The sequence below is a fragment of the Eptatretus burgeri genome, unplaced genomic scaffold (assembly GCF_056783735.1).
Source record: "Eptatretus burgeri isolate ZD-2024b unplaced genomic scaffold, Ebu_testis_v1 Ebu_testis_scaffold_337, whole genome shotgun sequence".
Taxonomy (NCBI): domain Eukaryota; kingdom Metazoa; phylum Chordata; class Myxini; order Myxiniformes; family Myxinidae; genus Eptatretus; species Eptatretus burgeri.
In genome coordinates, this window is record NW_028222286.1 from 22996 (window position 1) to 34064 (window position 11069).

Below are 11069 nucleotides of genomic sequence, written 5' to 3' on the forward strand. Positions count from 1 at the left end.
CAAGCGAGTGCGTGGCGATGATCTAACAGCTCGGGTTACTTAAATCATTTTCTCCTTCATTTCATCCCTACTCTTCTATTTTTTTTTTGATTATTCCTGAGGTAAATCAGCCACGTGCGCCTTCGCTGTAAGGTGGGGCCTCGTGGAGATGATGGCGTGCGGCGCCGAGGTGAGGGACGTGCTGCACAGAGATTCTCGTTCCCGGCGAGCCCTAAACCCGGCGTGTGCGGCGAGCCACGTGTGCTTGGCAGTGCGGGGTTGTCGACTCGAGCTTCCGATGGCGTGGGGAGAATTGCCGGCTGCATTAAAAAGCCATGCGAATAAATACCTCTTCAGAAAGAAGCTGCACAAATGGTGTTTTTCCTGGCACGGGAAACACGGCCAGCACGACGCCCACGCTGCACGAAACGCTTACGGAGGCCGATAAAGCCGACTCCACGCCATGTTGGGCAGGATACGAGTGTGCGGGTCGAAGCGGCTTGTTCCTTTTCACCCTCAACATCTGACACATATTGGTGTTCGCCCCTCGCAGACACGTACGCCGCCCATGAAACGTGCATGGATTTATCCATGGCGATGTACCTACGGTCCTTGCTGGCAGCAGCGGAATCTCCACAGATGGTGAATGTCTTCTCGTCTCCACTACCAGCGAAGCTGCGATCGAGCCGAGGAATGTACAATGTGGGCCACGTTGGTGCGCGCGAAGCGAGCACGTTGGTCGATACTGGTCGAACGCCCGAGCCGGTATGCGGGACCCTCGACCGGTCACCCGGGCACGGCCCGGGGGGTTTGCAGGATGATTCACGTGCCCATTTCGGTGTGGGAGATTCTTGTCATGTCGTGGGATCGGAGTGCAATATGTTCACTGTCTGGGATGGCCTTGCCGGAAACAAAGTGAGGCGGTTTCCGGCCCAAGCTGGCGGGCCACGTGAGGGGTCGGGCCAATGGGAGCGCCCGATTCAGGTGATGACGTTACGATTTGGGGTGGCCCCTCCCCCCGAGCTGCAAATCCTATAAAGGTCGGAGAAGTCCCCTCCGTCTCTCTCTCTCTCTCTCTCTTGCCTTTTGATTTTCTCTGCCTCTCTCGCCTCGCCTCGCCTCGCCTCGCCTCGCCTCGCCTCGCCTCGCCTCGCCTCGCCTCGCCTCGCCTCGCCTCGCCTCGCCTCGTCAACATGCCATGACCCGTCTCCTGCTGCCCAGACTCCGCCTCCTCGTCTCCACCCACACGACGTCGATCCCACCCGTCTACCTGGTCCCGCCTACTCCGCCATCCTCGCACTCTGGACTCCACCCCTTCAGAACTCAAACTCCTCCTTTATGGTGACCAATTCCTGGTTCTAAACTTTCTGTGTGTGTGTGTGTGTGTGTGTGTGTGTGTGTGTGTGTGTGTGTGTGTGTGTGTGTGTGCGCGCGCGCGCTGGCACCTGTCTGCTTCAGTAAGACTGCAGAAGATCGTTATCATTATTGGTTCACGAAAAATATTTTCACGAAAAAAATAAATGACCACAAAATTCGTTATTGTTGTGTGTCTGTCTGTCTGTATGTCTGTCTGTCCCAAGCATAGCTCTGTGGATTTTGATCCGATCCTGATAAAATTTTGGTGGGAGGTTTATATCATGATCTTGTTGTGTTTTCCTAAAAATGGACGTGGTGCTCCCATTATGGGCAGAGCCACGCCCAAAAAACGTGTTTTCAAGGGGTAGCCGATTTCAATTTGCATCTTCTCCGAGGGGGTTTGTCAAATCTGACAGGGGTTTCGGTATTTGGTTAGCCAAATGGCACCTGCACAGCACCACAGAGCTCGATTTTTTTTTTTTTTTTTTTTTTTTTTGATTTTCGTCCCAAGACCAAGGCCACAAGGTCACGAACTTAGAAAATTGCGAATTGTGTTTTTAGGGGGTAGCCATTTTCAATTTGCATCTTCTCCTAGGGGGTTTGTCAAATCTGGCAGGGGTTTCGTTATTTGGTTAGCCCAATGGCACCTGCATAGCACCACGGAGCTCGATTTTTCATTTTCGTCACAAGGTCACGAACTCAGAGAATTGCAATTTGGACATGAAAATCCATCTTCTCCAAGGGGATTGTCGAATCTGGCAGGGGTTTCGGTATTTGGTTAGCCTAATGCCACCTGCATATCGCCACGGAGCTCGATTTTTCATTTTTGTCCCAAGGCCAAGGTCACGAACCTAGAAAATTTAGAATTTTGACATAAAAATCATACGACCGCCCAAACTTTGAGAGCTTGTATGACAATATTTTTTATGCATAATCTTAAGGTCATTCCCCACCTGAAGTCTTGAAACCATTTTGCTCCATCTTGAACACCTTGCCCCTTCAAGTTTGTTTTTACGCTGATTTCATCAAAGTATGGATAATCCGAGGAGTGCGAAGTGCCATATAGCCTATATGACGTTATATTGTTCCTGGAATGTTCCAGAGGAGGTTTTGCACCAAAGGTCAGTTCTGTCTTGTTTTGGTCGACATAAAAATTCTGCCATTGTCCAGGAACTGCAGCTGAGGTACCCACACGTCGACGAACTCCCCTGCCACGCTTTTCTCGGGTCAGGCTCTTCAGACTTTCAGGCAGGTAACGGTCCCACACCAGGTCAAGGTCATAGATCAGCTAGCTTAAATACAGGAGTAATGGTGGCATCCTCCAAACGGGTTTCCTCGATCTCACAAGTTCTGCAAATGCTATGCTACAGAGCATGTTATCGAGATTCTCGGTGCCTTCTTGCTCCGTTTGGACCATGGATGCATGATAATAGAGAGAGGCTAAGCGCTTTGCATGGTATTTTGCTTCAAGAGCAACCATATCTCCGCCACTGAGACGTTTCAGCAAGTCATCATCTTCTAGAAGTGCAGCAGACTCTCGAACACATTTGTCTGTTTTGAAAGTAGAAACCTCATGAAGTTTCTCTTTTCCAGATGACCGCCCACAGAAAAAGCAGAGATCTTAAGAAATTGATGATGCAGTACTTGACCGAGTGCGCTGAGAAACACCAGATGTACCTTCACCTGCATCATCAGCCGGTATATCTTTAGAACGCTTCCTTGCACGTTCCAGTTTTGTATTGTTGTACGTAAGCCTGCACGACCTATGCCAACGTGCATTATGAGCAATGAAAGCTGCCTCGACACCATGACCTTTGTCCAATGTGTCAATGTTTATCGTTCTCGGCAGCAGACTGAGGTTATTAAACTCGAGGAGATTATCAGCCAATGTTTTGTACTCTGCGAGTATTGCTTCACCTTGTTCACCTTTTCGTTGACTGGGAAACTGAACCTTTTCAGTGGTGTTCTGTTGACAAAGAATGCAGAGTTCCCACTGAGTAACTCGACCCATTTCAGCATCTGGCTTCGATGGATCCACAAGTTTGATGCGCTTTGCCATCTCCAGTTGCAGATGAACGGGCCTATGTAGGGTTGATCACTTGTGCAGTCACCATAACAATGGATGATGTCCCTGAAATGAGTAGATGCATAACTACTACCAGTTTCATAGTTTGATCAATATTTTAAAGCATAAAAATTTATTTGTCTCTGAAATGTGAGCATAGACCTAAAGAACAAAATAGCTGGGCATGGTGGGATTTCAAGATGGCAGCCACAATTTTCAAACATTTAATGTCACCATTGCATTCTTAGAGCCCTAAAATGTAGTTATAGGCATTTCAACTGTCTCGATATCTGTACTAGTTTTGGAGATATTTAACAACACAGGTCCACAGTGGTGGCCATTTTGAAATCCCAGATGGCCGCCATACGGGGTTCAATTTCCGGTGGCCCCCTGGACTAAAAATCATTGTATGGTGTTACTCTAACCATGTGCCAAGTTTCATGCTTTTAAGGGAAAGTGTACAATGGACCTGTTTTTTTGGAGCTAAACCGCCCCACTAAGGTGCTCTGGTTCAAAACTTAATTTTTCAAGATGGCGCCGCCAGCCATCTTGGATTTGGGCCTCTGGCAAAAAATGCCGGGATTTTTGGGAGAGACATGGGAGATACATTTTTTTATAAAAGGTCAATAGAAGTCAAATCAATCGTGAAACCTTGCTAGCCAAAGAATGGTCACGGAATTGAAGTTCTTGACCTAACTACTGTTACATTTGGAACATCATTCAGTGACTCAACCGAATGACCAACATGTGATTGCTTCTAACAGGTGATTCATCTGCTGTGGAGTTTGCTGAAAACCTGCTCAAACTGGGAAATGGAGCCATGGAATCGGAAAATCAAGATGGAACTATCTTGACGAACAACATTGGGAAAACAGTTGCAACACTTCAACAACTACAAGATGCAGTATTTCCAAATATTACACGTTACTTCCATGACCACAAGTAGCTATGCTAAAGAGCCATCTTGGCACCGAAAAATGATGCAGCCAATTCCACAAACAGAGGCCTTCTTACACAGTTACCTAACACTATGCAAATGTACATGTCGGTTGACACTGTACCAGACACAAATGAAGCAGTCCACTACCGCACAGAATTTCTTAACTCTCTGGGAACACCAGGTGTACCTCCTCACAATCTGGAGCTCAAGATTGGTGCACCCATTATACTTCTCAGGAATCTGGTCCCACCAACTCTGAAATGGAACACGTTTGGCTGTCAAGAAGCTTATGCCACATGTCATTGAAGCCCCAATCATGAATGGCCATGTCGCAGGACAGGATGTCTTCATTCCACGCATTGCAATCATCCCATCTGATTTGCCATTTCAATTTAGAATGCTCCAGTTCCCTGTCCACCTCATTTTTACCATGAATATCAACAAGGCACAAGGACAAACACTCAAAGTTGTTCGCCTCACCCTGCAAAGCCCATGCTTTTCTCGTGGCCAACTATGTTGGTTGTGCGAGAGTTGACAATGGCAAAAACCTTTTCATCTTGGCTCCACATGGAAAAACATGCAACATTGTCTTTCCTGAAGCTCTCCAACGGTTAAAAAAAAACAACAATGTCAAACACTGATAAAATGTGATGTGAAATCCTCAATGCTGAAAAATGAGAAACAAAGAAAGAAGAAAGAGAAGAAAGACAGAAAGAGGAAAAATAAGAAAGGCAGAAAAAGGAAAGAGAAGAAAGGCAAAAAGAGGAAAGAGAAGGAGGAAGACAGAAGGAGGAGGAAGACGGAAGAACAATGAAAAGATGATAAAGAACAAAGGAAGAAGGAGAGGCAGATATAAGTACATAAAGATGATAAAAAGCAGGGAATAACAAAAATCCAGAGCAACTGAAACTTCTCAACAACAAAAAGCAAGATTAGAAGCAAGCACAACAACAATAACGGCATTCCGCCCTCACGTAATTGCGATCTCCCAGTCAATGTGTTGTACTTCAGTCAGTTGTCTGTACTATCTGGTTCAGGAGGACACAATTCAGGCCGATGAAACCTTTGCTGCCCCTGTGTGAAGTGGGGCCATCGCCGTAATATACAAAACACACAGGAAATGGCACTTTGTGTTGAGGCGCGGCGGTGATGGTCTTGTTTAACCCTCGACCAATCAAAGATCCCCGGGGGGTTAAACACGGCAAGGTAAGCCTTCGTCTTATTCGCTGTCTCCCACCTGTCTCTCTCTTTCTCTTTCTCTTTCCTCCCGCATGCTCCTCTCTGCCTCCCCTCCCTCTTTCACCCCCTCCTTGCCACCCTCTCTTTCCTTCAGTCCCTCTCTTACCCCGTTCTCTTAGTGAAACATTCCCGATGATGATAACACATCATGTGAGCTAAATATTCCCGACGATAACAGAACATGTTATCTCAACGTTCCTGACGATGATAACACATCTTGTTCGCTAAATGTTCCCAACGAGGATAACGCATCATGTTTGCTCAACATTCTTGACGAGCGAACACATCATGTTCGCGAAACGTTCCTCATGATAATACATCATGTTGGCGAAACATTCTTGACGAGGATAATGCATCGTCATGTTAGCTAACTATTCATGACATTGAGAACATCATGTTAGCAAAATGTTCCCAGTGAGGAAAACACATCATGTTAGTGAAACGTTCCCCATGAAATGAGTAATTTCTCAGAGGAGCGCGTTGCCACAGTTCTGCATCATGTCCAATTACAGCATTAAATCGAAAACTACATTAAAAATTGATTGACTGATGGATGTGGAAGACGAGATGTTGTTTCAGATTGAGAAACCAGCGGGTTTGGGAGCCAATCCGGAGTTCAGGCAAGATGGAGCATGAAATGGGGTAAATGGGTTTCGATGAGAACAGAACACACTCGATACCAAACTGCTCTGAGAGTGCATACTGTACGATATAAGGAGTAGGTAGTGTGCTGGAAAGTTGGTTGGACAAGGATGAACAACTGGCACTGGCTCCCTGGTATTACAGCTATTTAATGTTTTGTTTTGAACACTGAATTAGACAAATTCTACGGAATCTCATCCCTATTGCACATGCGAACACAGGAGTAAATTAATTTAATTAGCTTATCTAATTCTTATCTAATAATCAGGTTATCTAACCTGATTATTTTTTCCTCTGCATGCCTTTCTGGCAGTCAAACAAAAATGAAAATCATTCTAAATGGGAAACTTACTATTTAGGGGAACCCAAATGCATTTTCCTTTTTTTTCTGAAAACATTGTGAATCATTCATCACGGTCTACTTTGGCAAAAAAAATCCATTTTTTCGATTTCCCTTTAATCACAAAATGTCGAGAAAACACCCGAGTGTGGATTTTCAATATCGCCAGTGACGTCACACCTTGAAGCCATATTGATCTGAACGATAGGTTACATCAAAAAACACACTGCATGTCGAGCTCGGATACAGATACTGATTCCACAGTCATTAGTGACCCGGAAGGTTCTCAGAATGTTCAAACTGAGGAGTGGGATTTTGAAGAAACTTGTGGAGACACAATTAATAATGAAAATGATTTCGGGTGGATTGTGGAGCCGTGTCGTATCGAGCCTTGTGCGAATGAGTCAGAGGAAAAGGCGGAAGTGTTATTGAAGATGAAAACGCTGGTCACATGATTACTTCAGCTCTGGAAGGTTTTAATTTCCGTTATATTAACGGTTTATCAGTCAGGGATTTTGTATTCATTGATACATCGGTTTATATAATACTCGAGCCGAAATGCTCTTCATTGCCCGACATCCGACACCACGAACAAAATGGCCGACGAATGCTTTGTCCCACCATCACAGAATGACCAGGTGTCTTGTGTGTTACGGGATTGTCCCGTTTCATACTTTCCCTGGACGTCATTTGTGTCCATGCTGTGTCCCACCGTCATGTCTATGAGGTGTCAATGTCACTTCCCCAGTGGATGAGGGTTTGTGAAGGGGGGAGGAAGTTCAAATTTTTTCCTTTTCGAACGCTTGATACCGTACGCGGTTCAAAAATGTGGCCGTCTTGTATCTGTACATGGTACAGGTAAACGCTTCGATCACCTGTACAGGAGATGCATTACATTCACCATCACGGGACAAACTCAAGAATGCTTCTTTAAATTGTTCACTCTTCTCCACGTTTGATGCAGGACATATCTTCCCCATCCTTACAAATGCTGAATTATAGTCACATCCGGTAAAGGCGTGTAAGGCAGGAAGTGCAGCACACATCTATGGTCCTATTTGGTGTGCTATGGTCGAGAAATTGATGAATCGCCGATTCTTCCCTATTTCTGTATCCATCCATATTTTTGCCGCAAACTTTTGGCAATGATGCAGGAGGATTACACAGATGTCTGTATCAGAAGCTCTTGCGATGATATTACCCGAGATGCCTTGAGCTGATATGGCAGCAATGTGGAGAATGATACGGGTATCAGCCTCATGATGATTGCTCTTTAAGGAATCGACGTCTTCTTGCACGACTTGGCTATTTCGGCTGGCCAAACGAACACATCTGTCGTTGAAGCCAACAATCAAGTCGCGCTCACCAATTAGAGGTCAATACTCAGTTTTTCCCCATTCACGTGCGAGGAACAGGGGCAGTTGGCGCGAAGTAGACTTCAAAGCTTCCTTGAGTTTCGGTCTTGCTTGCTCAGGGCCTGTAATGTTGTATGTTCCTTCTGAGGTACCTCTGTTTATCCTCTCCACATCTTTGATTGATGGAGTATCGTACATATCGAATAAGATGTCAATGCGACCTTGACTCAGGGCTGCAGCCTGCATCAGGATGCTACGAGCAAGGCCTCCGTAGGTCCTTGGCAGATTGGGTGGTAATGCATGCAATAGGAAATTACCAATCACACATGCATCGACTGTGGATGGTACATCAGATGTTAATTTCCTTCCAGGGGCGCGGTTGCCATCCATGGTTCAATCGTCATCCATGGTTCAATCGAATGATCGGGCTCCTGATCATGTGATGAGATCACCTCCACGTCTGAAAAATGTTGGCATCGCCGCCTTAATTTCTATCAATTTTGCGTCCAATAGTGGACCGATACATCGAATGTCTAATGAGCTAAAAGTGTCACATTATAGATGAATTTAAGACGATGAATATGCATCATCTTACGGCCTGAAACTGAGCATTTGGAAATTTCCATTCAAATGTCATCACGTACATTATCGATGAACACACCAAAGTACTCACCTCCTTCATCTGATTCCATTACTATTTGGAGAGTTGTTGGCTGGAGAATCGTAGTCTGCAGTGCGTCAGACATTTACAAACACAGCACTGAACTTGTCAAATGAATAAAACAACTAGACAGACATTTACAAGATAGCACTGAACTTATCAACAGATTAAAACAACGATCAGACATTGGCAAGTTTATGAAAACAACAAGTCAGACATTTACAAACACAGCACTGAACTTGTCAATTTAGTTAAAACAACGTGTCAGATGTTTACAAACACAGCACTGAACTTATGAATAGATTAAAACAACCCGTCAGACATTTACGAATACAGCACTGAACTTGTCAATAGATTAAAACAACGAGTCAGACAATGGCTAGTTTATTTAAACAACAAGTCAGACATTGGCGAGTTTATTAAAACAAGTCAGACATTTACAAACACAGCACTGAACTTGTCAATTTAGTCAAAACGACGTGTCAGATGTTTACAAACACAGCACTGAACTTAGGAATAGGTTAAAACAACTCGTCAGACATTGACGAATACAGCACTGAACTCGTCAATAGATTAAAACAACGAGTCATACATTGGCTAGTTTATTAAAACAAGTCAGACCTTTACAAACACAGCACTGAACTTGTCAATTTAGTTAAAACAACTTGTCAGATGTTTACAAACACAGGAATGAACTGAGGAATTGATTAAAACAACCAGACTGACATTTACAAGACAGCACTGAACTTATCAACAGATTAAAACAACGAGTCAGACATTGGCTAGTTTATTAAAACAACAAATCAGACATTTACAAACACAGCACTGAACTTGACAATTGATTAAATCAACTTGTCAGATGTTTACAAACTTAGCATTGAACTCATCAAAAGATTAAACCAACTTGTCAGACATTCACTAATAAAGCACTGAACTTGTCAAGAGATGAAAACAACGAGTCAGACATTTACTAATACAGCACTGAACTTATCAACAGATTCAAACAACTTGTCAGACATTGGCTAGTTTATTAAAACAACAAGTAATACATTTACAAACACTGCACTGAACTTGTCAATTTAGTTAATACAACTTGTCAGATGTTTACAAACACAGCACTGAACTTATCAACAGATTAAAACAACTCGTCAGACATTGGCTAGTTTATTAAAACAACAAGTAATACATTTACAAACACTGCACTGAACTTGTCAATTTAGTTCAAACAATGTGTCAGATGTTTACAAACACAGCACAGAACTTATGAAGAGATTAAAACAACTCGTCAGACATTTACGAATACAGCACTGAACTTGTCAATAGATAAAAAAAAAACTAGTCAGACATTGGCTAGTTAATCAAAACAAGTCAGACATTTACAAACACAGCACTGAACTTGTCAATTTAGTTAAAACAACTTGTCAGATGTTTACAAACACAGCACTGAACTTGTCAATTTTGTTGAAACAACGGGTCAGATGTTCACAAACACAGCAATGTACTTATGAATAGGTTAAAACAACTCGTCAGACATTTACGAAAACAGCACTGAACTTGTCAATCGCGTAAAACGAGTCAGACATTGGCCAGTTTATTTAAGAAACAAGTCAGACATTTCCAAACACAGCACTGAACTTGTCAGTTTAGTTAAAACAACTTGTCAGATGTTCACAAACACAGCACTGAACTTATGAATAGATTAATACAACGAGTCAGACATTTACGAATACAGCACTGAACTTATCAAGAGATTAAAACAACTAGCCAGACATTGGCTCGTTTGTTAAAACAAGTCAGACATTAATAAACACAGCACTGAACTTGTCAATTTAGTTAAAACAACTTGTCAGATGTTTGCAAACACAGCACTGAACTTGTCAATTTAGTTGAAACAACTAGTCAGATGTTTACAAACACAGCAATGAACTTATGAATAGGTTAAAACAACTCATCAGACATTTACGAATACAGCACTGAACTTCTCAATAGATTAAAACAACTAGCCAGACATTGGCTCATTTGTTAAAACAAGTCAGACATTTACAAACACAGCACTGAACTTGTCAATTTAGTTAAAACAACTTGTCAGATGTTTGCAAACACAGCACTGAACTTGTCAGTTGAGTCAAAACAACTTGTCAGATGTTTACAAACACAGCACTGAACTTGTCAATTTAGTTGAAACAACTTGTCAGATGTTTACAAACACAGCAATGAACTTATGAATAGGTTAAAACAACTCGTCAGACATTTATGAAAACAGTACTGAACTTGTCAATAGATAAAAATAACTAGACAGACATTGGCAAGTTTATTAAAACAAGTCAGGCATTTACAAACACAGCACTGAACTTGTCAATTTAGTCAAAACAACTTGTCAGATGTTTACAAGCACAGCATTGAACTTATGAATAGGTTAAAACAACTCGTCAGACATTTACAAGACAGCACTGAACTTATCAACAGATTAAAACAACTCGTCAGACATTGGC